Here is a 25398-nt window from a genome sequence, read left to right on the forward strand (position 1 = left end):
TGTCTCTACTAAAAGTATAAAAACTAGCTGGGCATGGTGGTGGGCACCTGTAATTCCAGCTACTTGGGGGGCTGAGGCAGGAGAACTGCTTGAACCTGGGAGGTGGAGGTTGCAGTGAGCTGTGATCACGCCATTGCACTCCAGCCACGGTGACAACAGAGAAACTCCATCTAAAAAGAAAAAGGATCATAATGGATCATAGACCTAAATATAAAAGGCAAATTTTTTAAACTCCTAGAAGATAGCGTAAGAGAAAATCTAGATGAACTAGGATATGGCGATGACTTTTTAGGGACAACACTGAAGACATGATCCATGAAAGAACTAATTGATTAGCTGGACTTAGTTAACAATCAAAACTTCTGCCCCAAAAATACAATGTCAAGAGATTGAGAAGATAAGCCATAGATGGGGAGAAAATATTTGCATAGACACATCTGACAAAGGGCTGCTATCCAAAATATACAAACACTTCTTAAAACTCAACAGTAAGAGAAAAAATAATCCAATTTTAAAAATTGGGTGGCCGGGGGTGGTGGCTCATGCCTATAATCCCAGCACGTTGGGAGGCTGAGGCAGACAGATCACTTGAGGTCAGGAGTTCAAGATCAGCTTGGCCAAGATAGTGAAACCCCGTCTCTACTAAAAACAGAAAAATTATCCAGGCATGGTGGCGCATGCCTGTAATCCCAGCTACTTGGGAGGCTGAGGCAGGAGAATCGCTTGAACCCAGGAGGCAGAGGTTGCAGTGAGCCGAGGTTACGCCACTGCACTCTAGCCTGGGTAACAGAGTAAGACAAACCTGCACGTTATGCACATGTACCCTAGATCTCAAAGTATAATAATAATAAAAAAATAAAAAAATAAATAAAATAAAATAAAAAATAAAAAAATAAAAAATAAAAAAATAAAAAATGGGCTGGGCGCGGTGGCTCATGCCTGTAATCCCATCACTTTGGGAGGCCGAGGCAGGAGGCCCAGCTACAGGCACCCACCACCTGTAGGAGAATGGCATAAACCCAGGAGGCAGAGCTTGCCATGAGCCAAGATCGCGCCACTGCACTCCAGCCTGGGTGACAGAGGGAGACTCCGTCTCAAAAAAAAAAAAAAAAAAAAGCCAAAGACCTGAAGAGAGACTTCACCAAAACATACATATAGACGGCAAATAAGCATATGAAAAGATGCTCCACATCACATGCCATCTGAGAAATGAAAAATAAAACAACAATAAGAGATACTACCATACTCCTATTATAATGACCAAAATCTGGAACACTGACACCACCAAATGCTAGTGAGGATGTGGAGCAACAGGAATTCTCATTCATTGCTGGTGGGAATGCAAAATGGTACAGTCACTTTAGAAGACTATTTGGCTGTTTCTTACAAAACTAAACATATTCTTACCATATTGTCCAGAAATCATGCTCCTTGGCATTTACCTAAAGGAGTTGAAAACTTATATGCACCCACATTTACCGCATTTTTTATTCATAATTGCCAAAACTTGGAAGCAACCAACATATTCTTTAGTAGGTGAATGGATAAATAAACTGTAGTTTTGTAGACAATGGAATATTACTAAACACTAAAATTAAACGAGTTACCAAGCCATGAAAAGACATGGAGGGTCTTTAAATGCATATTACTAAGTGAAAGAAGTCAATCTGAAAATGTTGATATATAATTCCAACTATACATCATAGAATGTATGATGTATGTATGTCTATATGGATGAATGAATGGATGGATGATTCCAACTATAGGGCATTCTAGAAAAGGCAAAACTCGAGACACTAAAAAGATCAGTGGTTGGCAGGGTTTAATGAGGGAGGAAAGGTTGAATAGGTGGAGCACAGAAAATTTTAGGACCGTGAAAATACTGTGTTTGATACAAATGATGGATACATGACATTAAGCATTTTTCCAAGGCATAGAATGTAAAATACAAGAGCTAAGCTGATGTAAACTATGGACTTTGGTTGATTATCATGTGTCAACACAGTTTCATCAGTTGTGACAAATATGTCACTCTGTGGTGGATATTGATAATGGAGGAGTCTATGCATTTGTAGGGTGAGGGGATATATGGGAAATCTCTATACCTTCATCTTTTTTATTTTTCTCTCTTTTTTTTTTTTTTTGAGATGGAGTTTCCCTCAGTTACCCAGGCTGGAGTGCAATGACGCAGTCTCTGGTTACTGCATCCTCTGCCTCTCGGATTCAAGTGATTTTCCTGCCTCAGCCTCCCAAGTAGCTGGGATTACAGGCACCTGCCATCATGCCCATATTAAAACATTGTATTTTTGATAGAGACAAGGTTTTACTATGTTGGTCAGGCTGGTCTTGAACTCCTGACCTCAGGTGATCCACCCACCTCAGCCTCCCAAAGTGCTGGGATTACAGGTGTGAGCCACCGCACTGGGCCTATACCTTCATCTTAATTTTGTTGTGAAACCAAAAGTGCTCTAAAAATAGTATTTTTTAAAAAGATGGCAAGAAATTTAAAAATATATTATCTATGATATTGGTTCATAGAACAGTGGGGTTTTTTTTTTCTTTTTTCTTTTTTTTAGAGACAGGATCTCTGTTGCCCAGACTGGAGTGCAGTGGTGCAATCATGGCTCAGTGAAGCTTCTATCTCCTTGACTCAAGTGATTTGCCTGCCTCAGCCTCCCAAGTAGCTGGGACCACAGGCATGAGCCACTGCGCCCAGCAGAACAGTATTTTTTTTTAAACAATTCACTCTGCTATAGTGATAGTCTGTCTTCAAAGTAAACCTGTGGGGCACTTAGCCATACGATAAATAGTTTATTCAGAGTGGTGTGGAGACACTCAAGTTTCCTACTCTCAGATTTCTGCAGGTTTCCCTAAGGGCTTGAAACACAGCCACACTTAGTTGAATTGTGACATGGAAGGGGTTTAGATAATAATTAGTGCATTATGAGGAAACTGCCTGGTTCAAATTACAGTATCCGTGTGTGTGAGTGTCAATAATGTAACCATCATTTCATTGAAATACCTGTCAGTTTGTTTCAAGTGCTTATGATGGATGCCTGTGATCTACTGGGCTGAAATAGTTTTCATTGATAATTGGGAAAATCAGAGCATGCTCATAAAGCAAAAATACCTCCAGCATCCTCAAATGTTTGAAAATTTCTAAAGTAAATCAATTAACTCAATAATAACCTCTAGCCTCCCTTTCCTTCAGTATTTTTCAATTTTATATTGATATTGAATCCAATTTTCAGTACATTTCAATACAATTAGTGCCTGTCCTCTATGTACTTGCTGTAGTGTATTTATCTTCATTTGGGATAATGTTCATTACTGCTACTTCTTCAATCGTAATTCTATCCAATTTTTTTTGCAAAGTATTGCCATAGCTATTCTACATTTAAATTTCCAGTGTACTAAATTTTTATTTGCAGTAATATTAAAGTTGATTTTTTAAAAACTTGAATCTTAAGCCAGGTACAGTGATGTGTGCATGTAGCCCCAACTACTGAAGAGGCTGAGGTGGGTGGATCCCTTGAATCCAGGATTTCAAAGCCAGCCTGGACAATATAGCAAGAGCTCATTTCTTAAAAAAAAAAAATTTTTAACCTTTGATCTTAAAACTATTAAAATGAAATAAGTTTACCGAAAAACATTAGAACATGATGGAGTATATAAAGTAATAAGTAGAATTCACAGGGTTAAGGGTTTGTTTTGGTATGTGCTTTTTCCAAAGCATTACCCTACCTGAAGTCATTTTGTAGTGTTGTAGGACTACAAGGTAATAAGGCACCCTCTGTGATCCCCTATTTTGAAGATGAAAGGCTGAAAGCCTGGAGAGGCAACAAGAAAGGCAAAGACAAGCCACTTGGAGCCCATTGCCCCCAGTGCAGCTGGTCAGTTGTAATAGACTTTGTGATGACTAGCTACCGTATTAAACATTCTCTAATCTGACTCCTTAATCACAATGAGAGCTCTAGAGGGGAAAAGACAAGGGATTCTATATTAGGATCCACATTTGCTGCAAAGGAGCAAAAATGATTAGATGGAGAAAAGATAAGTTGGCCCACTCAATGAAAAAGAAAGAAAAAAAAGGGAAAGCTAAAGGTTTAGAAAAAGAAAGTGGCTAATAAATCATGGGATGTCACACTAACCTGATTTTTCACAAAACTGTATAACTCATTCTGAAGCTAAAGAATAAACCAACATCTAAGGACATCCCACTGAATAGGAAAGATACAAATGATACTTTTCATAATTTGGCATAACTGGGCAGTGGTAGATGTTTTTAACATAAAGTCCTAATACCATGATTACCTATAACCCCAGACATGTTACCTAATCCTCTTAGGTAATGAGGGGACTAAAGAATAAAAAGCATTAAAATGAAACCTCTAGCTCATATTATAAGGTAAGAATTAAAATGGTCCCCCCCCCAAAAAAAAAAAAAAAAAAAAACCGTCAAGATGATTCTGTGGAAAAATAGCGAGATACGGCTGAGTGCGGTGGTTCATGCCTGTAATCCCAGCACTCTGGGAGGCCAAGGTGGGTGGATCACGAGGTCAGGAGTTCAAGACTAGCCTGGCCAAGATAGTGAAACCCCATCTCTACTAAAACTACAAAAATTAGCCAGGCGTGGTGGCGGGAGCCTGTAATCCCAGCTACTTAGGAGGCTGAGGCAGGATAATTGCTTGAACCCGGGAGGTGGAGGTTGCAGTGAGCCGAGATTATGCCACTGCACTCCAGCCTGGGCGACAGAGTGAGACTCCATCTCAAAAAAATAAAAAAATTAAAAAATAAAAAATAAAAATAGAAAGATAATTATATCTTGATATTTTTTGACAAAAACCAAGAAACACCCACATAGGACTTATACAGAAATGCTGAAACAAAACCAGAATGGAATAAAGGATGCAATTTGCAGGTGAAGCGCACTCTTGGGAAGAAGAAAATTTTACATAATTGCTTTGATTCTCAAGTAGATTAAAGAACACATGGGCTCTACAAAAACAGGAAAAAAATGTCCAATAACCCTAACTCTATCTCTAATTATCCACATAACCTTTACTAAAACAAATGAACAAAAAATGCACTTTAATAATTTTTTTCATCATCTTTCAGGGATAAATAAAAATAAACGTTCATCCTATGTAGGAAAGGACTAGTGATATATATTGAATCTTTTTAAACACAGAATTAAACTTACATAACTGGTAAATGGTAAGAGAGAAGAATGTAAATCCTGTAACTATTAAAGAAGAATCTTAGTGTATAATGACAATCATTTAACTGTAATAATCTAGGACAAAATTCTCAGAGCATGCAAACAAAAATTGCAAGTTGGAAAGCTGGGAGCCATATTCCCTGTCATAAAACACACAATAGAATAGAATAGAAATACTAATTCAGTGATGTGATTTTACTATAATTTTATTTTTAAATATGAGTAAAATATGAACAAAACCACTTTCATTTTCTAAAACTAAGTTCAGGTGGTACTAGAAAGTGGGGCTTCTTAGCTTCAGGGTGTTACAGAACCTCAGCTATGGAAGAAATCTCTGAGGCTATCTGTGAAAATATTTAATGGATTAACACATTCTATTGTTTCATTTCAGACTGATCAAAATAATGCCAGTCAGCTGAGCCAAGTGTATACATTCCTCACTCAGCCCCAGACAGCTTCATAATGGTTCATTAAGCAGCTAATTAGACTTGTATTACTCTCAGTCACAGGCTCACAGATCCCACCCAATGGACACACCTTTGGCATGATCCTTGCTCATGGTGCATCTCACTTCATTTTGCTATTCAGAGGCAGCTCAAGAGAGATTTTTGTGTCCTAGAAAAAAAAAAAAGTATTTTAAGCAGCCTTGTCCATGCACTGATTTTGATTTGTTTTGTTGAATATGTTCAAGAGAGTAGTGCCAGGGAATTTAGTGATTCCATAGCTTAAACTTAAAAGGAGAAACTCAAGTCAATTGTTGGGTAGGTGGCAAGGAGGTACCTAGAGAGCATACTTCGGAACTATAACATGTGGCTCTTTTGTGAAGAGGAGTATCTTGCTCTCATGACCTGAAGAAAATCCTGAATACATAGATTCAAGTCCACTTATTCAGCTCTTGAGATGATAGGGTATTACCTATGGAAAATCCTTGTATGTAGAATTTTGCTTTGGTCCTGTGTTGTCAAAGTACCAATTTGTGGAGCTCCAGGGCTTGCAAAATGGTCATTTTAAATGAGATTTTAACTGAGTTTATTATTTTTTAAATATATTATGTATTTCAAGCAAACATTTTGTATTATTTCTTTATTTATTATTATTATTATTTTGAGACCGAGTCTTGCTCTGTCACCAGGCTGGACTGCAGTGGCGCGATCTTGGCTTACTGCAACCTCTGCTTCCTGGGTTCACGCCATTCTCCTGTCTCAGCCTCCCAAGTAGCTGGGTCTACAGGCACCCACCACCACGCCTGGCTAATTTTTTGTATTTTTAGTAGAGACGGGGTTTCACCATGTTGGTCAGGATGGTCTCAATCTCTTGACCTAGTGATCTGCCCGCCTTGGCCTCCCAAAGTGCTGGGATTACAGACATGAGCCACTGTGCCTGGCCTTGTACTTATTTTCTAATGATCTTTTATTATAAATCATAATCTTAAAAATAAGGAAAAAATTAAACCATCGGAGTATTTGGCTGGATTACAATTCATAAGTGCTGACATCTACTGGTTGTTACTATCTTTGATAAAGTACTATTTAGGTAGTACATATTATGATGCTGGCTACATCATAATACTTGATTTAAAAGTATTTACTTCAAAATTTAGGTCATACTATTTCTCTTTATAAAACTGATGCATTTGAAATACTTTGGTTAAGAAGAATCATTCTGAAACCCTGGAATTAAACACAGTTTTCAAACTTTTTTCCCCTGCAAGTATGCCATTCACAAGTACAGTACTTTTCCATGATCACATCCTGCTGCATGCAATGGTTTTCAACAAGGGCCTGGAAGAGAGATGAGAATTCCTAAGAGATGAGTAAGAAGTTTTCCAAACCCCTTGAAACTTACTATTTTTAAGTTTTTCTTTTGTGTCTGCTTAGGAAGGCAGATAGAATCACTGGATAGTCATGATGCTTAAATTCATTGGGATTTCCTGGAAGCTTAGCTTTGGTACAATTTGATAATCACAAAGAGCATTTAGAATGAAAAGATACAGGCCGGGCATAGTGCCTCACACCTGTAACCCCAATACCTTGGGATGCCGAGGGAGGATTGCTTGAGCCCTGAAGTTTGAGACCAGCCTGGGCAACAAAGTGAAGTGAAGCCCTGTCTCTGAGAAAAAAGAAAAAAAAAACAAAAGAAAAGAGAAAAGAATTAGCCAAGTGTGGTGGTGTGTGTGCCTGTGATCCCAGCTACATGGGAGGCTGTCAAGAGTATCACTTGATCTGAAGAGGTTGAGGCTGCAGTAAACCATGAGCCAAGGTTGTGCCATTGCATTCCAGCCTGAGTGACAGAGCAAGAACCCAAAAAAGAATGAAAACATACTTATAGGCATGTGCCATTCCTAGCCTTGCCCTAGGGACACAAGATGAATTCGTGTACACCTTATTGTTGACCAATTTTAAGGTAAGAAAAACAAATGTCATGAAATAATTGCAATTTATTATGACAGGCAGAATAGGTGAACTATGGTAAGGAAATGTAAAACATATAGGAAGAAATTAGAGGGATGAAGAAAAAACTTCACATAGGAGCGATCTCTAAACCAGGTCTTGAAGATCATGAATTACCAAGGTGACAAAAGATAGGCATTCTAGACAGTCACTTATTCATTAGCCACTCAATAAGTATGTATTGAGCACCTACCATGTGCCTAATGGGGTACAGAATGTGCAAAGGCTAGAGATATAAATGATATTTTAGAGCATATTATCGCTAGAGCGGCAAATAGAAGAAATTGGGGGAGCAGTAGGAAGTGAAGCTATGCAGTGGAGAAAGACAAATCTGATATCAAATCTAGTATCTACCACACTTACTTGCTATATAACTTAAGAAAGTAACATAGGCTTACAAAATATTGTTTACCCCATTTGTACAATGCAAGACTGTTTCACAAGTTATTGTGAAAGTTAAATGAGCTAATATATGTTAAAGTTCCTTGTGTGGATTGAAGACTAAAATGTTAGTTGTATCCATCAGCTTTTGCTACTTGATAAACAACCACAAAAATATTTGTGGTATGATTTTCTTGCTCATTGATTTGCAGGCCAACTGCAGAGCTAGGCTAGGGTTGGCTAGGCTAGAGGATTCTGCTTTAGGTTGTGGGTCTAGCCCACTTATCTCATTCTGGGCTCAGACTATAGGGACAGAGACTACCAGGGTATGTTTTTCTCATGGTAATGGCAGAAGCAAAAGGTCTAATCATGCAAGTTCCTTTCAAGTTTTCGCTCATGTCACATCCCTAACATCCCATTGGTCAAAGGAACCACATGATCGATTGAGTTCAAAGTCAAAGGGCCAGGAGGCGCTCTGTGCCTCCCTAGAGCCATCACATGGTGTAGACTTATACAGTGCTACCAAGGGGAATGAGATTTTGGAATGATTTATTTTGTAATGTGTCTTTTATCACAACAGCTTTATGTATCATCCTAAGGAGCTTGGACTTCATTCCATAGGCAATGGGGAAAGACCTGACCAAATCTGTGATTTTAGAAAGCTGGTTCTCCTGATACCATGAAAGGCAGAATTGACAGGGAAAGAGACTAGAAGCAAAAAGATCAGTTGCAGTAATTTATTAGTCTATAGATGACAAAAGTCTGAACTGGAAATGTCCCCTGCCCACCATATATGCATAGATGCAGGAGACTCTATTAAAAAAAGAGGAGATGGCCTGGGCGTGGTGGCTTATGCCTGTACTCCTAGCATTTTGGGAGGCTGAGGTGGGTGGATCACCTGAGGTCAGGAATTCCAGACCAGCCTGGTCAACATGATGAAACCCCATCTCTACTAAAAATACAAAAATTAGCTGAGCATGGTGGTGAGTGTCCATAATCCCAGCTACTCAGGAGGCTGAGGCAGGAGAATCACTTGAACCCACAAGGCAGGGGTTGCAGTGAGCCGAGATCATGCCACTTCACTCCAGCCTGTGTGAAAGAGCGAAACTCCATCTCAAAAAATAAAACGTAAAAATAAATAAATGAAAATAAAAATAAAAAAGAAGAGATAGCAATACAATAAAGTTTTGGGTCTGAATCCTTAAGGATTTATTGGTTTTATTTTATTTGCTTTGTGTTTTAAAATTATTGAATGTATCTGATCAGAACAGTTCTTCCTAAGGCCACAAATTTAGACTTGATAAACTAAACATAAACCTAAATCACATAAACCAATTTCTTTGTCTTACAAATGTAAAAAGTGAAGCTCTAGCAGAGGCCTGCTAGAGGTGGCTCATATTGGCTTGTGAGTGCCAATTGTTAAATTTCAGGAGTCTTATGAGCCAGTTGATTTGCACAGCCATCATTAAAAATTCAGTTACATAAATTTATGATGAAATAAGTTCTATTAAAACTAAAAATAATTGCTTCTGCTTCCAATAACAGAAATGGATTTACTTGCCCACCTCCAAAAAATCAGAAACTCAGATAAAACATAAGAAAGAACAGTTTTCTAGACCCTGGATATCTGATAACAAAAGACAGTGATCCCTAAGAGATGAGAAATAAATGAGACAAGCCCGGTAACTGCCCAAGCTTAATGCCTTGAGAAGGGTTTCAGGCCATGGAGCAAAGAGGGAGAACCCAGACAGAGTCCAGAACCCTGAGAACTGAGGAGATAAAGCTGAGAGCCCATGAAGACCAACACAAGAGTTCTCAGGACAAAGCACCACAGAGGAAAGATTTGCGCTGAGAAAGAACCTCCAAGCTCTGCAAAAAGCTGCTCTGGAGTATTTAGCAGGGCACTGATCAGCATATACATATAAAGAAATTACTTGAGGCTGGCAAAATAACTATCTGAAAGGATTAGAGGGAATAGTATTCTATACCCACAGGGACTGAAATAGTGCCAGTCATCACCAGCCAGACAGGAAAAAATTCATAATTTGGGTAGAATTTTCAGAAGGGTCTTGCCTCAGTAGTGGAGAATAATTAACCCTAAACTAAATGCTGCTTTGGCCCCACCGTTAAAAAATCTTAAAATGGAGACCCAAAAGAACAAACTGTTTTCAAGTAAACTATGTCTCAGAAAAAGCTCAAGAAAGTTTATAGGAATGAAAACAAACGCAACATTCAACAAGGTAAAATATATAGTATTCAGTCTAAGACTATGAGGAATATAAAGCAGACAAATAAGAAAAATCAGTCAATTAAAACTAACTCAGAACACATATAGAGTTTACAACTAGCAGAAAAAGATAGGAAAACAGTTATTTTAGGCCAGGCGTGGTGGCTCACGCCTGTAATCCCAGCACTTTGGGAGGCCGAGGCAGGCGCATCACCTGAGGTTGGGAGTTCAAGACCAGCCTGACCAACATGGAGAAACCCCATCTCTACTAAAAATACAAAATTAGTTGGGCATGGTGGTGCATGCCTGAAACCCCAGCTACTCAGGAGGTTGAGGCAGGCTGATATCGCGCCTGCCTCATGCTTGAACCCATGAGACGGAGGTTGTGGTGGGCTGATACCGCACCATTGCACTCCAGCCTGGGCAATAAGAGCAAAGCTCTGTCTCCAAAACAAACAAACAAAAACAGTTATTTTAACTATATCCCATGTTAAGCACCAACATAGAAGGTATAAAAATACCCAAATAGAATTTCTAGATATGAGAACTGCAGTGTCTGAGATGAAAAAAATACACTAGATTGGATTAATAATTAATTAGACATTGAAGAAGAAAAGACTGATGAACTTGACAATGTAGCAATAGAAACTATCGACAATGAAACCCAAAGAGTAAAAGAAGTTTTTTTTTTCTTTTTTGTGACAGGTTCTCACTTTGTCACACAGGCTGGAGTATGGCAGCGTGAGCACAGCTCGCTGCATCTTCAAACTCCTGGACTCAAGTGATCCTCCTGCCTCAGCCTCCCAGATGGCTGGGATTGCAGGTGCACACGACCACATCAGGATAATTTTTAAAATTTTTGTAGAGACAGGGGTCTGGCTATGTTGCCCAGGCTAGTTTCAAATTCCTGGCCTTAAGCGATCCTCCCACCTCGGCCTCCCAAAGAGCTGCGATTATAGGGTGTGAGCCACTGTGCCTGGCCTGGATTTTGTTTTTTTATGGAAAGAACATCGGTGAACTTTGGGATTGTAACAGCCCAAATATCTATCAATAGATGGATGGGTAAACAAATTATCAAATTATTTCCATGGGTGTAGATGGGTATATATCTTATTTGTTTGACCAATGATAAAATATAAAATTAATTATATATAAGTTTTAAATTCCATTAAACTATTAAATAGTATACCAATGTGTTTAGTTCATATTCTTTCTGATAATGGAACTAAATCTAGTATTTCTATTTTTGTGGGTCTCAGGTAAAGATTGATATGGGTAGGCCCGGTGCAGTGGCTCAGTCCTGTAATCCCAGCACTTTGGGAGGCCGAGGCAGGAGGATCACGAGGTCAGAGAATCACGAGGTTAGGAGATCGAGACTATCCTGGCTAACACGGTGAAACTCCATCTCTACTAAAAAAAATACAAAAAATTAGCTGGGCGTGGTGGCAGGCGCCTGTAGTCCCAGCTACTGGGGAGGCTGAGGCAGGAGAGTGGCGTGATCCCAGGAGGCAGAGCTTGCAGTGAGCCAAGATGGCACCACTACACTTCAGCCTGGGCAACAGAGTGAGACTCCATCTCAAAAAAAAAAAAAAAAAAAGATTGAGATGGTACATTTGAAAGGCAGGGAGAAGGCCAGGCGTGGTGGCTCATGCCTGTAATCCCAGCACTTTGGGAGGCAGAGGGGGGCGGAGCATATGGAGTCAGGAGTTCAAGACCAGCCTGACCAACATGGTGAAACCCCATCTCTACTAAAAAGACAAAAAAATTAGCTGGGCCTGGTGGCGCATGCCTGTTAATCCCTCTACTCCAGAGGCTGAGAACAGAGAATTGCTTGAACCCGGGAGGTGGAGGTTGCAGTGGGCTGAGATGGCGCCATTGCATTCCAGTTTGGGGAATAAGAGTAGAAAGAGAGAAAGGGAGGATGGGAGAGAGGAAGAGAGAGAGGAAGGAAGGAAGGGAGGGAGTGAGGGAAGGAGGGAAAGAAAGAAAGGAAGGGAGAATGCAACATGAAGAACCCTCTTTTCCTTGTTTTAGATAACTTCAGTGTTAACTAAGATACAGATACTAGCATCTGAAATCAATTTTATAAAAGGAGAAAAATGAGGTGCTTAGGGGTTAAATGTCTTCACACAGCCCCTTAAGACAAAAATGAACTGAGTCTGTGTCCTTCGATTCCTGGATCAACAAACCCTCTATCTTGACTGCTTAATTTATGACCTTGCATTATCCATTCGAATCACAAAATCCAATCTCTTGATAAATGTTATGGATGAACTTTTTTTTCTTTTTTCTTTTTTTTTTTTTTTTTTTTTTGAGACAGGGTCTCATTCTGTTGCCTAGGCTGGAGTACAGTGACACAATCTCAGCTCACTGCAGTCTAGACCTCCAGGGCTCAAGCGATCCTCCGACCTTAGCCTCCCAAAGTACTGGGATTACAGGCGTCAGCACTGAGACAGCTGGAAGAACATATTTATGTTACTTTTGGCATTTATTCATGACTGCAGTCCGTGCAGTTGATGGAGATTTTCATGTTCGGAGCCTTTTTACAAAAGGTATTATTAGGGAAATTATGAAAGCCTTACAAGATGATAGAGAATCTTTTGACAAATCATAAACTTCTAGAAATGTAGTTTTGTGAAAGAGTATGTTTTTGCATCTCTTGTAGTTCTCTAGAGACAGAAAACTGGCAAAAATATGAAAATTTAAAACGCTGAAGATTTAAAACATACTTGAATTTCTAAAGCTACAGAAGCAACTGAATAATTTAGTCCAGTCAGGGGTTTTATAGGGCTCACTTCTAATATTAGACAAATCAGTTCACTCATCTCTAGCTGACCTATTTGTTCATCCATCCAAGTCATTACCCTAATCTCTCTATAGCTTCTGTGTTCTGTAATGTAATTAGCACATATGGGATCCATTCATAGCAGGCAGTGTTACTTCCTTGACAATAAGTTTAATCCAAATATATACATTCATTAAAAAAAAACTTCCTTCCCCAAAAGGAATAGCTGATTGATTACAGGCAACGGGTAAGGTATACCTTGGTGATGATGGTCAGACAAATGCAGAGCCCCTTTCACTCCAGACATGAGTACTGCTCTGTAAGTGACCTTTTGGTTACATCACCGGGTATGTCCAGTACTTTATGGAGGTGTACCCAGATGGCTGTTCCCACTTACCTATTATACTATATTAGCACCCTTATATATCTTTTGAAATTATATATGAGACAAGGCATGGCGGCTCATGCGCCTATAATCCCAGCACTTTGAGGGGCCGAGGTGTGTGGATAACTTGAGCCCAGGAGTTTGAGACCAGCTTGGACAACATGGTGAAACTCTGTCTCTACAAAAAAAAAAAAAAAAAAAAAAAAAAACCAGGCATAGTGACACAGGCCTGTAGCTGTATAATCTACAGGAAATATATGTGTTTATATATGATTATATATACACACATATTTTCTATATCATTAACATATACAAACACATATATTTTATATATTTCACATATATAAAAACTCGTGTATTTTACAACATAATATAGAAGGAAAGTTTTCTTCTCTTGGATTGTTGCTTACATAGCTCTCATGTCAGGAAATAAGATCAAGAAGGATGGTGAATACTCCATTTTGTCAGCAGTCTATTAGCTTACCCCTACAAACATCATTGCCTATATGGAAAGGACAAATCATATACGCTTCTAAGGGACAAAATAATTTTAGTTGTCAAATAAACCAATATACAGATGGTGTGGCCATACCATTCCTTCGAGAAAAGGAGTATCATATCTTCTTTAGAAGGTTATTTCTATTTCCCTGAATTCAGTGATGTATCCTCACCCCAGTACTTCCTTTGGGCCAAGCTACTTTAATCTTCCCCTAATCTTTTTCCTTGCAAGGGCTGGCAAACTATGCCCTGTGGATCAAATCTGGTTTGTGGTCTGTTTTTCGACAGACCATAAACTGAGAATGCTTTTTTACATTTTAAAATAGTTGTTTAAAAGAATTTTTAAAAGGATAATATGTGACAGAGAAGAATATGTAGCCCACAAAGCCTATTTAGTATCTGGCCCTTTACAGGAAAAGTTTGCTGATCTCTATTCTAGGAGTTGACTCAAAGCCCCTAATCATAGCATCTACAGAAGAAAAATGGTCTAGGCTTGCCTCCTATTATTCCTAGAAATTAGGCAAGACCTGAATATGATTTTAGAAGAAGTATATTTTTCAGTATATCACTAACCAGCAAATGATACTCTTATCCAGGAAGATATTCTATAACCAACAAAACACAAATTTGAGGAACACATGGAGCATCAAAGAAGTTTGAGGACATCCACATAGTTATGTCATACCAATTCCATCATAGAGGTAGATAAAGAGACTTATGCTAGTACCAGAAGATATTTGCATCCATGATAATTGTGCCAGTTATGCAGCAAAATGAAGTGGGTATATGGTCCTTGGCTACTTCTGCTTGCTAATTTGCCAGACTCTTATACTTCTGTTTACCATCTCTTCCCACTAGATTGGCAGCATTGTTAATCTCTGAGAAAGGATTCTCTGATGTTAAGAATCTTATCTACAGTACTTTTGGTTTGTTTCTACTAAGAAGACTGTCCTTTCTGTAAAATATTTAGAAAGAAGGTGCAAAGATTCTCTTCTTACCCTAAGTAATTTTATTCTTGAATAGAAAAACTTTTCTCTATACACCATGCTTACTTGTTCTTTCTTCCAACTGTGTTGGCACCCCTTTATCCATTTTGGATAAAATCAAGACAAAAGTTTCTCTCAACATATATGCACATGTATACACACACACACACGCACACACACATACATATTTGTAGTTTTCTCCCTAAACTAGGTTCATATAAAGCCATTTTTTGGTCTTGAGAGATTTTTTTAAATGTTAAAGGGAAAGAACTAAGATGAGGGTGACAATAATCATGTCAGCACTCATCAATTTTCCCTTTCCCAACCACCTCACTCTTATTCTCATTCAGTTTTCTTTATTGTCTCTGGGTTAGTGCAAAAGAATTGGTAGTGAATTAAGATATCTGCTTCCAAATGTCAATATCATGAGGGCTCCAGAGGACATAGGCCACAAGTATAATCAATAGCATCTATTCAATCCTGTTATGCCTGTGAGCACTGCAAATCTGTTAGCTCTTATCTGTCCACACCGGGATTACTGCTTAACATCATGATCTCCCTATTATTGACATGCATTGAGTGCTTGTGGATTTGAATCACTTTAAATGGAATTAAATTCAGATCAAAGGGCAGGAAGACCTTACTCTGGTTGCACTGTTGTGTGGACCTGCTTGCCTGCTGCTGCACTTGAAAGTGCTGTTTCTAGTCTTTAAGTCTGACTGCCTTCCTTTTTGTTTTATTCAGCCTTAGCTTCTATCCCAGTCCTTCCTTTTGTTCTCAGATTTGATTTTTCTTTTCCTCGAGTGTGACCCTGGATATCAATTTTTGGATTTTATGAGCTTTATCATGCCTCTGCCTGAGTTTTGTGGATGCAATACTGGCCTCTACAATTGGCCTCTGAACCTTGCCTGTGTCTTGCTCAAGTTGTTACCAGAATGCTAGGGGTTCGGCCTGGGTCCTGCTGCTTATCACACAGAGAACCAATGACTGAGACAGTAAGTATTGCCAGGGAAGAAGGCTTTAATCGGGTGCTGCAGCCAGTGATATTGGAGATCAGTCTCAAATCCATCTCCCTGACCAACTAAAATTAGGGGTTTATGTAGCAGGGAAGAAATGTAACAATGTGTTGGAAAACAGGAACTAGGGAGGGGTAAGGAAACAAAATGAGCAGTCTGGCATCTCATTGTCTAGTTGCTGTGATCTGGTCAGTTTCAGTTCTCCAGTACTTTTTGAGAGGTCTGGGGGTCCTTTCTGAGGAAGCAACTCAGATAAACAAATGTAAGTTTCAAGCTTTAATATCAGAAGGGTCAAGTTCTGTTTCTTTAAAATAATTTTTAGGCCAGTGAGGTGGTGCATGCCTGTAATTCCAGTACTTTGAGAGGCCAAGTCCGGCGGATCACCAGGTCCAGAGTTCATCTTGCCAACATGGTGAAACCCCATCTCTACTAAAAATACAAAAATTAGCTGGGTGTGGTGGCACGTGCCTGTAGCCCCAGCCACTCGGGAGGCTGAGGCAGGAGAATCACTTGAACCCGGGAGAGACAGGTTGCAGTGAGCCGAGATCGTGCAGCGCCAGACTCTGTCTCAAAAAAAATAAAGAAATAAATAAATAATTTTCAATGTGTCTATTGAATGAGTTTCACAGACACTCCAGATACACAGTAACAGACTCTGAGCAAATTACGCACGGGGGAGTGATAAGAGAGGTGAGGGCCGTGCATTACTGTCCATGGTCCTGAATTTGCTATAACACTGCAGTGGTGTTGGCTTTTCTGATCTGCCTACACTCCAATCATCTTGTTTTTCAGGCTGGTTCATGTTCCTGGCCTCTGAGTTCTACTGTGCCACACACTGAGCAAGAACACTATTTTAAGTTGTAAAGCACTTCAGGAAGATACTATGTGAACACACTGTAATAGTGAACTGGGCCTGCACCTGCCACTTGAGTTATTTTCATTTCACCAAAAGATGCTTAGAACGCAAATAAAAATTTTAAGTGTGGACACAACTTTTAAGTCTTTTTTCCAAATTTTATTTTCTGATCCTATCTATTTTATTCAATTATTTAACTATCTGTCAATGCACCCTGACAGCTTTATATATATGACTATCATTGTAATTCTTTGCCCAGGAATTTTATATTTTTGCATTGTTACAGGGACAGAGGAAATCTTAGGAGACTTGGATTTTAAATAAGTTTGCCACAGATGATTGAAAAAGCCTGGTAAATAACCCCGTTATTAATGGAAGGAGAATTTTCTTCTTTTCTCTCTTTTTCTTTCTTTCTTTCTTTCTTTTTTTTTTTGAGACAGAGTTTCATTCTTGTGGCCCCGACTGGAATGCAATGGCACGATCTCAGCTTACTGCAACCTCCACCTCCCAGGTTCAAGCGATTCCCCTGCTTCAGCCTCCCGAGTAGCTGGGATTACAGGCACCTGCCACCACATCCAGCTAAATTTTTTGCATTTTAAGTAGAGATGGAGTATCCTCATGTTGGCCAGGGTGGTCTCAAACTCCTGACTTCAGGTGATCCACCTGTCTCAGCCTCCCAAAGTGCTGGGACTACAGGCGCGAGCCACTGCTTCCAGCCTGTGTGTATCAATAGAAAACCTGGACAATTTTTCCTGAGGAGCTGAGTCGACTTCTACCACTAAGAGCCTCAGTGGAGAGAAGACCTGAGGTGGGGAGCTCCTACCTGCAGGAAGGTTGTCCCAACGAGTGCACAGCTCTCAGAGGATAGGAGACCTAGAGTGGGGTAGCTCTTCTCCTCAGGCAGGTCATTCCATCGTCTGCCTGAGTCTGGCTGAGTTCAGGGGTTTTTACGGTCTTCAGATGGGAGGAAGTGCGTGCTGATTGGTCCCTGGGCGGCCATGGGCAGGCCTGGTAAAAGCATCCTAAGTTCCCACTCTGGTCTGCAGAACTAGCAGCCTGGCCCCCAGGCCTCAGGCCATCCCTGGCTTGAAGGTGGGGTTTCACCGGGACTCGCACCTGCCTCCTGCTGCCGTTTATGGTCCCAGGCTGTTTGTGCTGACGGGCACCTGCAGACCTGTGTTGAGCTGCCCTCAGCCCCACCTTGGCCTCCCTCTTCTGCGTGTAGGTGCCCAAAATCTGAAGGGCTCTGAGGCAGCAGGTGGCTGGTGTGTCACTGCCACTCGGAAGGCAGCACACCCAGCCGGGTCGTGACAGCACCGGGGCTCAGCCACAACCTTGCTCCAAAATCGGAGCAGGCACTGGGAGTGGGGCTAGGCCAGGCAGCGGGAGCAGCCACTGTGGAACCTGCGGGGGCAGCAGGGATACTTGGGTCCACAGCTGCAGCTGGTTGGTTGCAACTGTGCCCAGGAGCATGGGGCTCCTGCCCCACCAACTCGGAATGGGTAGGGTCTCCCATCTGTTCCCGGCTCCTGCCGGCTCCATAAAGCGTGCAGCTCCATAAAGTGTGCAGCCCGGGGCACGCCTTCCCCGCTGTAGCCGGCGTCTTTGCAGCAGCAACTCCAAATGGGCCGCTGCTGCCATCAGAATAGGCTACACCCCCTAAATCCTCCGGGAGTAGCATGAGTTGAGTCTTGAAAAAAGAGTAGGAGTTGTGCACATATGTGAGGGTGCAGGGACATTCCAGGGAGAGGCAATAACAGCACATGCATAGATGTGATGTGTGAGAGAGGATTATAAATTTAGAGAACAAGTATTTGTTTCACTATGAGAATGATGGGCTCATATAGTAGAATATTGGAAGAAGATGAAGCTGAAAGAAGAGTGGATCAAAATCATGTTGTGTGCCATTCCAATCATCTGAATTCTGTTCTTAATGTGATGAAGACCATTACTCACAAAGTAGGAGAACAATATGATCTGAAGACAATTACTAACAAAGTAGGAAAACAATAAGATCAAATATTAGAAAGACATCTGTGTGAGAGCAGTGTGGAAGATTGATTGCAGGGGATGAGGGCTGGCTCAGGGGAACAAAGTAGGATACAATAGCAATTATCCAAGGAGAAAATGATAAAGGCCAATTGTGGTCATAGTAATGGGGACAGAGATAAAAAATAGATAAAATAAATGCTTAGGGGGGCCAATGGAAGCAAGAGAACTGTGAGACCTATTGTATGTAGGGGTGAACAATGCAATGCTGATGCCATGATTTCTGGCTTATGCATTTGGATGGATGTAGATAAAGACTGAGATAAGGAATACAGATAGAGTAGCAAAAATAACAAAAGGAATATTTGTTATTTTTGTGGCTACTCGGCATCTTAAATCCCTCCTTTTTTTTTTTTCTTTTTGTTTTTGGCCTGCTCTCCATAGTATATATAAGTCTTAGCTATAGTCAGAATTCATTTCCCACTGTAGAAACTAAAAAGACAGTCTCACTCTCCTGGCCTCCTATGCAGGTAGGGCACAAGCATGTGTCCTAGGCCTAACCAATCAAATGCTCTAGTCTCAGAGTTTACACTGAAAACCAATGATATAAAGGATGGGTTATCTAATCCCTTCTTGTGGTGGCAGTAGCAGTAGTAGAAGTTCTGCTATAGCACCCAGGATTGCTGCCAGCAGGTAATAGCTAATAGCTGCCTTGTGGCTCTGGTAGCTGGCATTCGTTGTCAGTCCCATCAGACACTTGCTGTGGAGTAATCCTCATTGTAACCCTAGCTGCTGTCCAAGTTTCCTGGGACATGCCTAGTTCTCCTGCCTGGCTGTCTAGGCTTCCCTGTAACTCTTCTTCAGCTTAAGTCAGAGTAAGTTTCCATTGCATGCAATGAAGTCGTTAACAGATACTAGAAAACTTGGAGAGTAAATGATATGGGGCTGCAGAGAAAATATGTTTGTTTTTGCACAATGAGGGCACAGCAAATATCACTGAAGCTTGGTTCTAACAAACTTGAAAAGTAATTTATGGCTAATTAAATAGAGAATTCCGTGGGATGACACAGTAAGAATGACACTGGATGCTAGTATCTTGATGTTGGACTTTCCAGCCTTCAGAACTGTGAGAAATACATTTCTTTTCTCTTTTTTTTTTTAGCAAAAGTCCAGAATTTTATTAATTCTCCCTGGGCCCGCCCCCACCCCATGGGATGCTAGCAAGGTTACCAGGCCTCGGGGCCAGGGTCCGAAGTGCCACAGGAGCTGCTCCTGGTCCTCCAGGTCGTTCCACACCTTCTTGCGCATGTAGAAGATGGGGCAGTCCTGGCTGGTGCGGATGACATCCTCGTGCAGGCCATACATTTCTTTTCTTTGTAAATCACCCAGTCTGCAGTATTCTGTTATAGCAACACAAAATGGACTAAAACTGAGATTAAGAATTTGGGGTGGTAATAAACTAGAAGAAATAAGATCAAAGTTGTGCTAAGAAAAAAGTTGTACTGGTTGAGGACTGATAGTTGGGGAGAAACGGGAGCAAAGAACTGAGAGTTCAACAGCTGGGGAATACGTATCCTTAAGGACAGGTTCTAATCCAGTAACCAGGAAATTAGACAATGAACACTTTTCCTCTTGAACCTCATTCACACCAACAAATACTTGTGTTCCTGCAGTTGCCAGGTACTATGTTACATTTTGAAGACATAGCCGTGAACAAAAATAAACAAATGTCCTGCTCTCAAAAATCATACATTTCAGTGGGAGGTGACATATACAACTATATGTGTCAAGTAGAGATAAATATAATTGGAAAAAATAAAACAGGATGAAAGGTCCAGAAAATGACAGGAGGAGTCAGATGGAAGAAAGAGTACTATTAATTTATATAGGATAGTGGTCCAGAAACATCTATCATTGAGACAGAAAGTAGCCCAGGTGCGGTAGCTCACGCTTGTAATCCCAGCACTTTGGAAGGCTGAGGCAGGAGGATCACTTGAGGTCAGGAGTTCAAGGTCAGCCTGGCCAACGTGGTGAAACCCTGTCTCTACTAAAAATATGAAAAAAACGTAGCCAGGCATCATGGCGGGCGCCTGTAATCCCAGCTTGGGAGACCAAGGGAGGAGAGTCGCTTGAACCCAGGAGCGGGAGGTTGCCGTGAACCGAGATTATGCCACAGCACTCCAGCCTGGGCAACAGAGGGAGTCTCCATCTCAAAAAAATAATAATATTAATAAAAGGCTGGGTGCAGTGGCTCACGCCTGTAATCACAGCACTTTGGGAGGCCAAGGCGGGTGTATCACAAGGTCAGGAGATCGAGATCATCCTGGCTAACATGGTGAAACTCTGTCTCCACTAAAAACACAAAAAATTAGCTGGGTATGGTGGTGGACGCCTGTCGTCCCAGCTACTCGAGAGGCTGAGGCAGGAGAATGGCATGAACCTAGGAGGCGGAGCTTGCAGTGAGCCGAGATTACACCTCTGCACTCCAGCCTGGGCAACAGAGTGAGACTCCATCTCAAAAAAAAAAAAAGGTAGAATGGAAGTTGCCAGGGGCTAGAGGTAGGAGGAAGTGAAGGAGTTAGTACGTAATAGGTAAATTTCAATTTTGCAGGATGAAAGAAACTCTGGAGATGAATGGTGGTGATGGTTGTACAACAAGTGTGTATGTGCTTAATACCACTTATCTGCACACTTAAAATGGTTAAGGTGGTCAGTTTTATGTTATGTAAATTTTGACACAATTTTTTAAAAAGAGAGAAAGAAAGATCTCTCTGATAAGGAGATATCTGAGCAGAAGCCTGAGGGAAGTGAGAAAATAAGCTGTATGAACATCTGGGGCAAAGCAAGAAGAGATTGACAGGATAATAGTAGCTCTCAGCACCGTTTGGGAGCATAGAGTGAACCCCAACTGAAAGCTTCAGAAAAATGAAAAAAAAAACACTTGTTCACAACTTTTTTGATACCTCTGTTCCAATTAAACATCAGGGGTGTGATTTGAGTTCCTCCAATGTCATCATTCTTTTGTCTGTGCTGGGAGACATCCTCTCTGCGTGCAGGACAGAAAAGAAACTTATCTGCCATTTAAAGTCTGATAAGAGAAGAGAATGAGTCTGTTTTCTGGGATCTGTGCTCATCACCCAGGCTGGCTGCTGATGGGATTCTCTTTCTTACTCAGCACACATATGTGCTCTTGTAGCCTGGGCTGCTAAGGCAAACAGTAAACTCAGGTATATGAGAGCTGAGAGGACACCTTGAAGAATGCAAAGTTAATGTATCTTTGACCTTAATCTTATTTTGTTTCCTAGTCAGGAGTCTCAGGGCTGTTTGTGCTGGGGACAATGAACACATTTAACATATGTTGGCTGCTTTTTTTGTAGTACACGAGCCACAATACTTACATTCAATGTTGTATGCGTAAATATGGGGGAGATGGTGGAGAAAAAAGGAAGAGGATTACACCATTAACAGAAAGGAATACCCAAGTTAACCAGCAGACACGTGTATTTTGTTTTGTTTTGTTTTCTTGAGACAAAGTCTTGCTCTGTCACCCAAGCTGGAGTGCAGTGGGGCAATCTCAGCTCACTGCAACCTCTGCCTCCTGGGGTCAAGTGATTCTCCTGCCTCAGCCTCCCGAGTAGCTGGGACTACAGGTGTGCGCTACCATGCCTGGCTAATTTTTGTATTTTTAGTAGAGACAGGGTTTCACTATGTTGGCCAGGCTGGTTTCGAACTCCTGACCTCATGATCCGCCCACCTCGGCCTCCCAAAGTGCTGGGATTACAGGTGTGAGCCATTGTGCCTGGCTGACACGTGAATTTTGTGATTCCGTTTGGGTCAATATGACTACTAAAAATTGCACCAAGTCCTGTTTCTCACCGAGTATGCTTTCCACTGAAGACAGTCCAAACATTCAGCAACCAAACAACTTCAGAAGGAGCCTCATGCTTCCAAAGAATGTGAAGCAACACAAGTGACCAGTTCAGTTCAGCTCCTTTAACCTTAGCCTTGCTTGGGTTCTGACCCTTGTATGTGGCTCATGGACCAACCAGAGATATGAGCAGAATTTAAACACAAATTGGGGCTCTCCTGCACTGGCTCATCCTTTCCAGAGTATCCCTACTAACTTTCTAGCAGCTGAGCTTGTCTGTAATCTGTTTTCTGGTTCTTCAAGCTGGTAAGGCAGTGATTTTCTACTTTAATTTTAGCTCTCGTTGCCGATTGGAACCTGCTTCAGTTCCTTCAAGAGCAGGAAACTCACTTTTTGATATCTTCTTCCAAATGTTGACTCCCTTTCAATTTCTTCCTGGTTTATTCCCTTTCTAGTGCCTTTAGGTAGCTCTTTTTTTATACATATTTTCCAGCATTTTCTGTAGGAGTGTTGGTTTGGTGGGAGCTAGACAGCCAAGCTCCTTACTTGGTTTTGACTCTTTGATTCATCACTGTAGATACTCCCTTGCACCTATTTTTGAACTTCTTTGCCCCTCTCCTCCCTCACCATTCTCACCAGCAATACCTGAGGCTTGATTAAATACAACTTTCCACCCGCTCTGAAATTATACCCAAGCAGCTGAATTTGATAAAAATACAACCCTATGCTGACTAGTCTCACATTAAATGTATGTCCTAACAGAACTAGTACACTTCCTTAGTTTATTCCTGCTCTTATTCTCCTAAGCAACTATCTCCATACTGTCTTCTCTTTCTACTAACCCCAACATCTGTTTACTGCGCTCCAATTTCAGCTTGCTATTTATTTAATGATATAATAGAAGTAATAAGAGAATATCTGCATGTTCCCATTATCACATCTACTAGCTGCTGTTTACTGTGTTCTACTTTCAGCTTGCTATTTATTCAATGATATAATAGAAGTAATAAGAAGAAAGTAGCTGCCTGTTCCCAACATCACATCTACTAACTGTCTGCTCCTATACTGATGAATTTTGCACCCCCTCCCTCCTGTTACATATGGTATATGTTCATGTTCCTAACTGAGGCCTCTTTTAAGCACTGGGTTCCATCCTCACTTCCCTATTCACAAAGGGTAACTGTCCTTTCTCTGGTATTATCCACTTTTTTTCCTCTAAATTTATTATTTCTATCAGTATACAAACATGTTTTAATATTATCCAACTTAAAAAAAACTACCTGCCACTGCCTCCTCCCCACACTGAGCCTACCTGCTATCCCCATTTCTCTAGTCCCTTTTAAAATAAAACTAATTGGATTGGGCACGGTTGCTCATGCCTGTAATCCAGCACTTTGGGAGGCCACAGCAGGCAGATTATTAGGGCCCAGGAGTTCGAGACCGGCCTGCAACATGGTGAAACCCTGTGTCTACAAAAAATACAAAAATTACCCAGGCATGGTGGTGCGTCCCTGTAGTCTCAGGTACTTGGGAGGGACAGGTAGGACCACCTAAACACGGGGAGGTTGAGGTTGCTGTGAGCCAAGATCATGACACTGCACTCCAGTCTGGGCTACAGAGAAGACCCTGTCTCAGGTAAAATAAAATAAAACTATTGTGAAATAATTATTTATTCTGGGCCGGGCACAGTGTCTCATACCTATAATCCCAGAACTTTGGGAGGCCAAGGCAGGCAGAACACCAGGTCAAGAGATCGAGACCATCTTGGCCAACATGGTGAAACCTTGTCTGTACTAAAATACAAAAAATTAGCCAAGCGTGGTGGTGCGCGCATGTAGTCCCAGCTACTTGGGAGGCTGAGGCAGGAGAATCACTTAACCCAACAGTCAGAGGTTGCAGTGAGCTGAGATCGTGCCACTGCACTCCACCCTGGGGAACAGAGCAAGACTCTGTCAAGAAAGAAAGAAAGAGAGAAAGAGAGAGAGAGGAAGGAAGGAAGGAAGGAAGGAAGGAAGGAAGGAAGGAAGGAAGGAAGGAAGGAAGGAAAGAAGGAAAGAAGGAAAGAAGGAAAGAAGGAAAGAAAGAAAGAAAGAAAGAAAGAAAGAAAGAGAAAGAGAGCAGGGAGGGGGGGGGGAAGAAAGGAAGGAAGGAAAAGAAAAGATCTACAATGAGAGACTGTGTGTGTCACCATGAAATAAAAAATGAAATAAGGGAAATAAGACAGATTATGTTATTATTCCCATTTAGCAAATGACAAAAATGGAAGCTTCCAGGTATTAAGGAAGTTTTTCCATAGCACAAGGTTAGTAGGGGCAGAACCAGGAATTCTAACCCAGGTTGTTTTCCTCTGAAACCAGAAGGGTTCGATTAATTGGCAATTATAAGACTGAAAAGGTTTGTTGAAAATAGACAATGCCAGACTTTGAAGAGCATTCTCAGGAGTTTAGATTTTTAAATGTTGGAGAAAAGGGGACAGCCGCAGAGATTCTGAGGTGGGAAATGAAGTGTGTCAAGTTGTTCTGTAGGAAGATGACTCTGACAGAGACCAGAGAGTTGTGAAGGTTACCCCTGCCCTTGGCATTCGTGAGCCATCTTACTATAGTAATAAATTCCTTATTTAACATGAGCTAGCTGAAATTGCATTCCTGTCAGTTAAAGCTGAAAAAAATCCTGCTTAATCAATCTCAGTTTGCAGAGGAGGAAACTTAAAACCAGAGAGTATAAATGAAACTCAGT

The sequence above is a fragment of the Macaca fascicularis genome, chromosome 4 (assembly GCF_037993035.2).
Source record: "Macaca fascicularis isolate 582-1 chromosome 4, T2T-MFA8v1.1".
Taxonomy (NCBI): domain Eukaryota; kingdom Metazoa; phylum Chordata; class Mammalia; order Primates; family Cercopithecidae; genus Macaca; species Macaca fascicularis.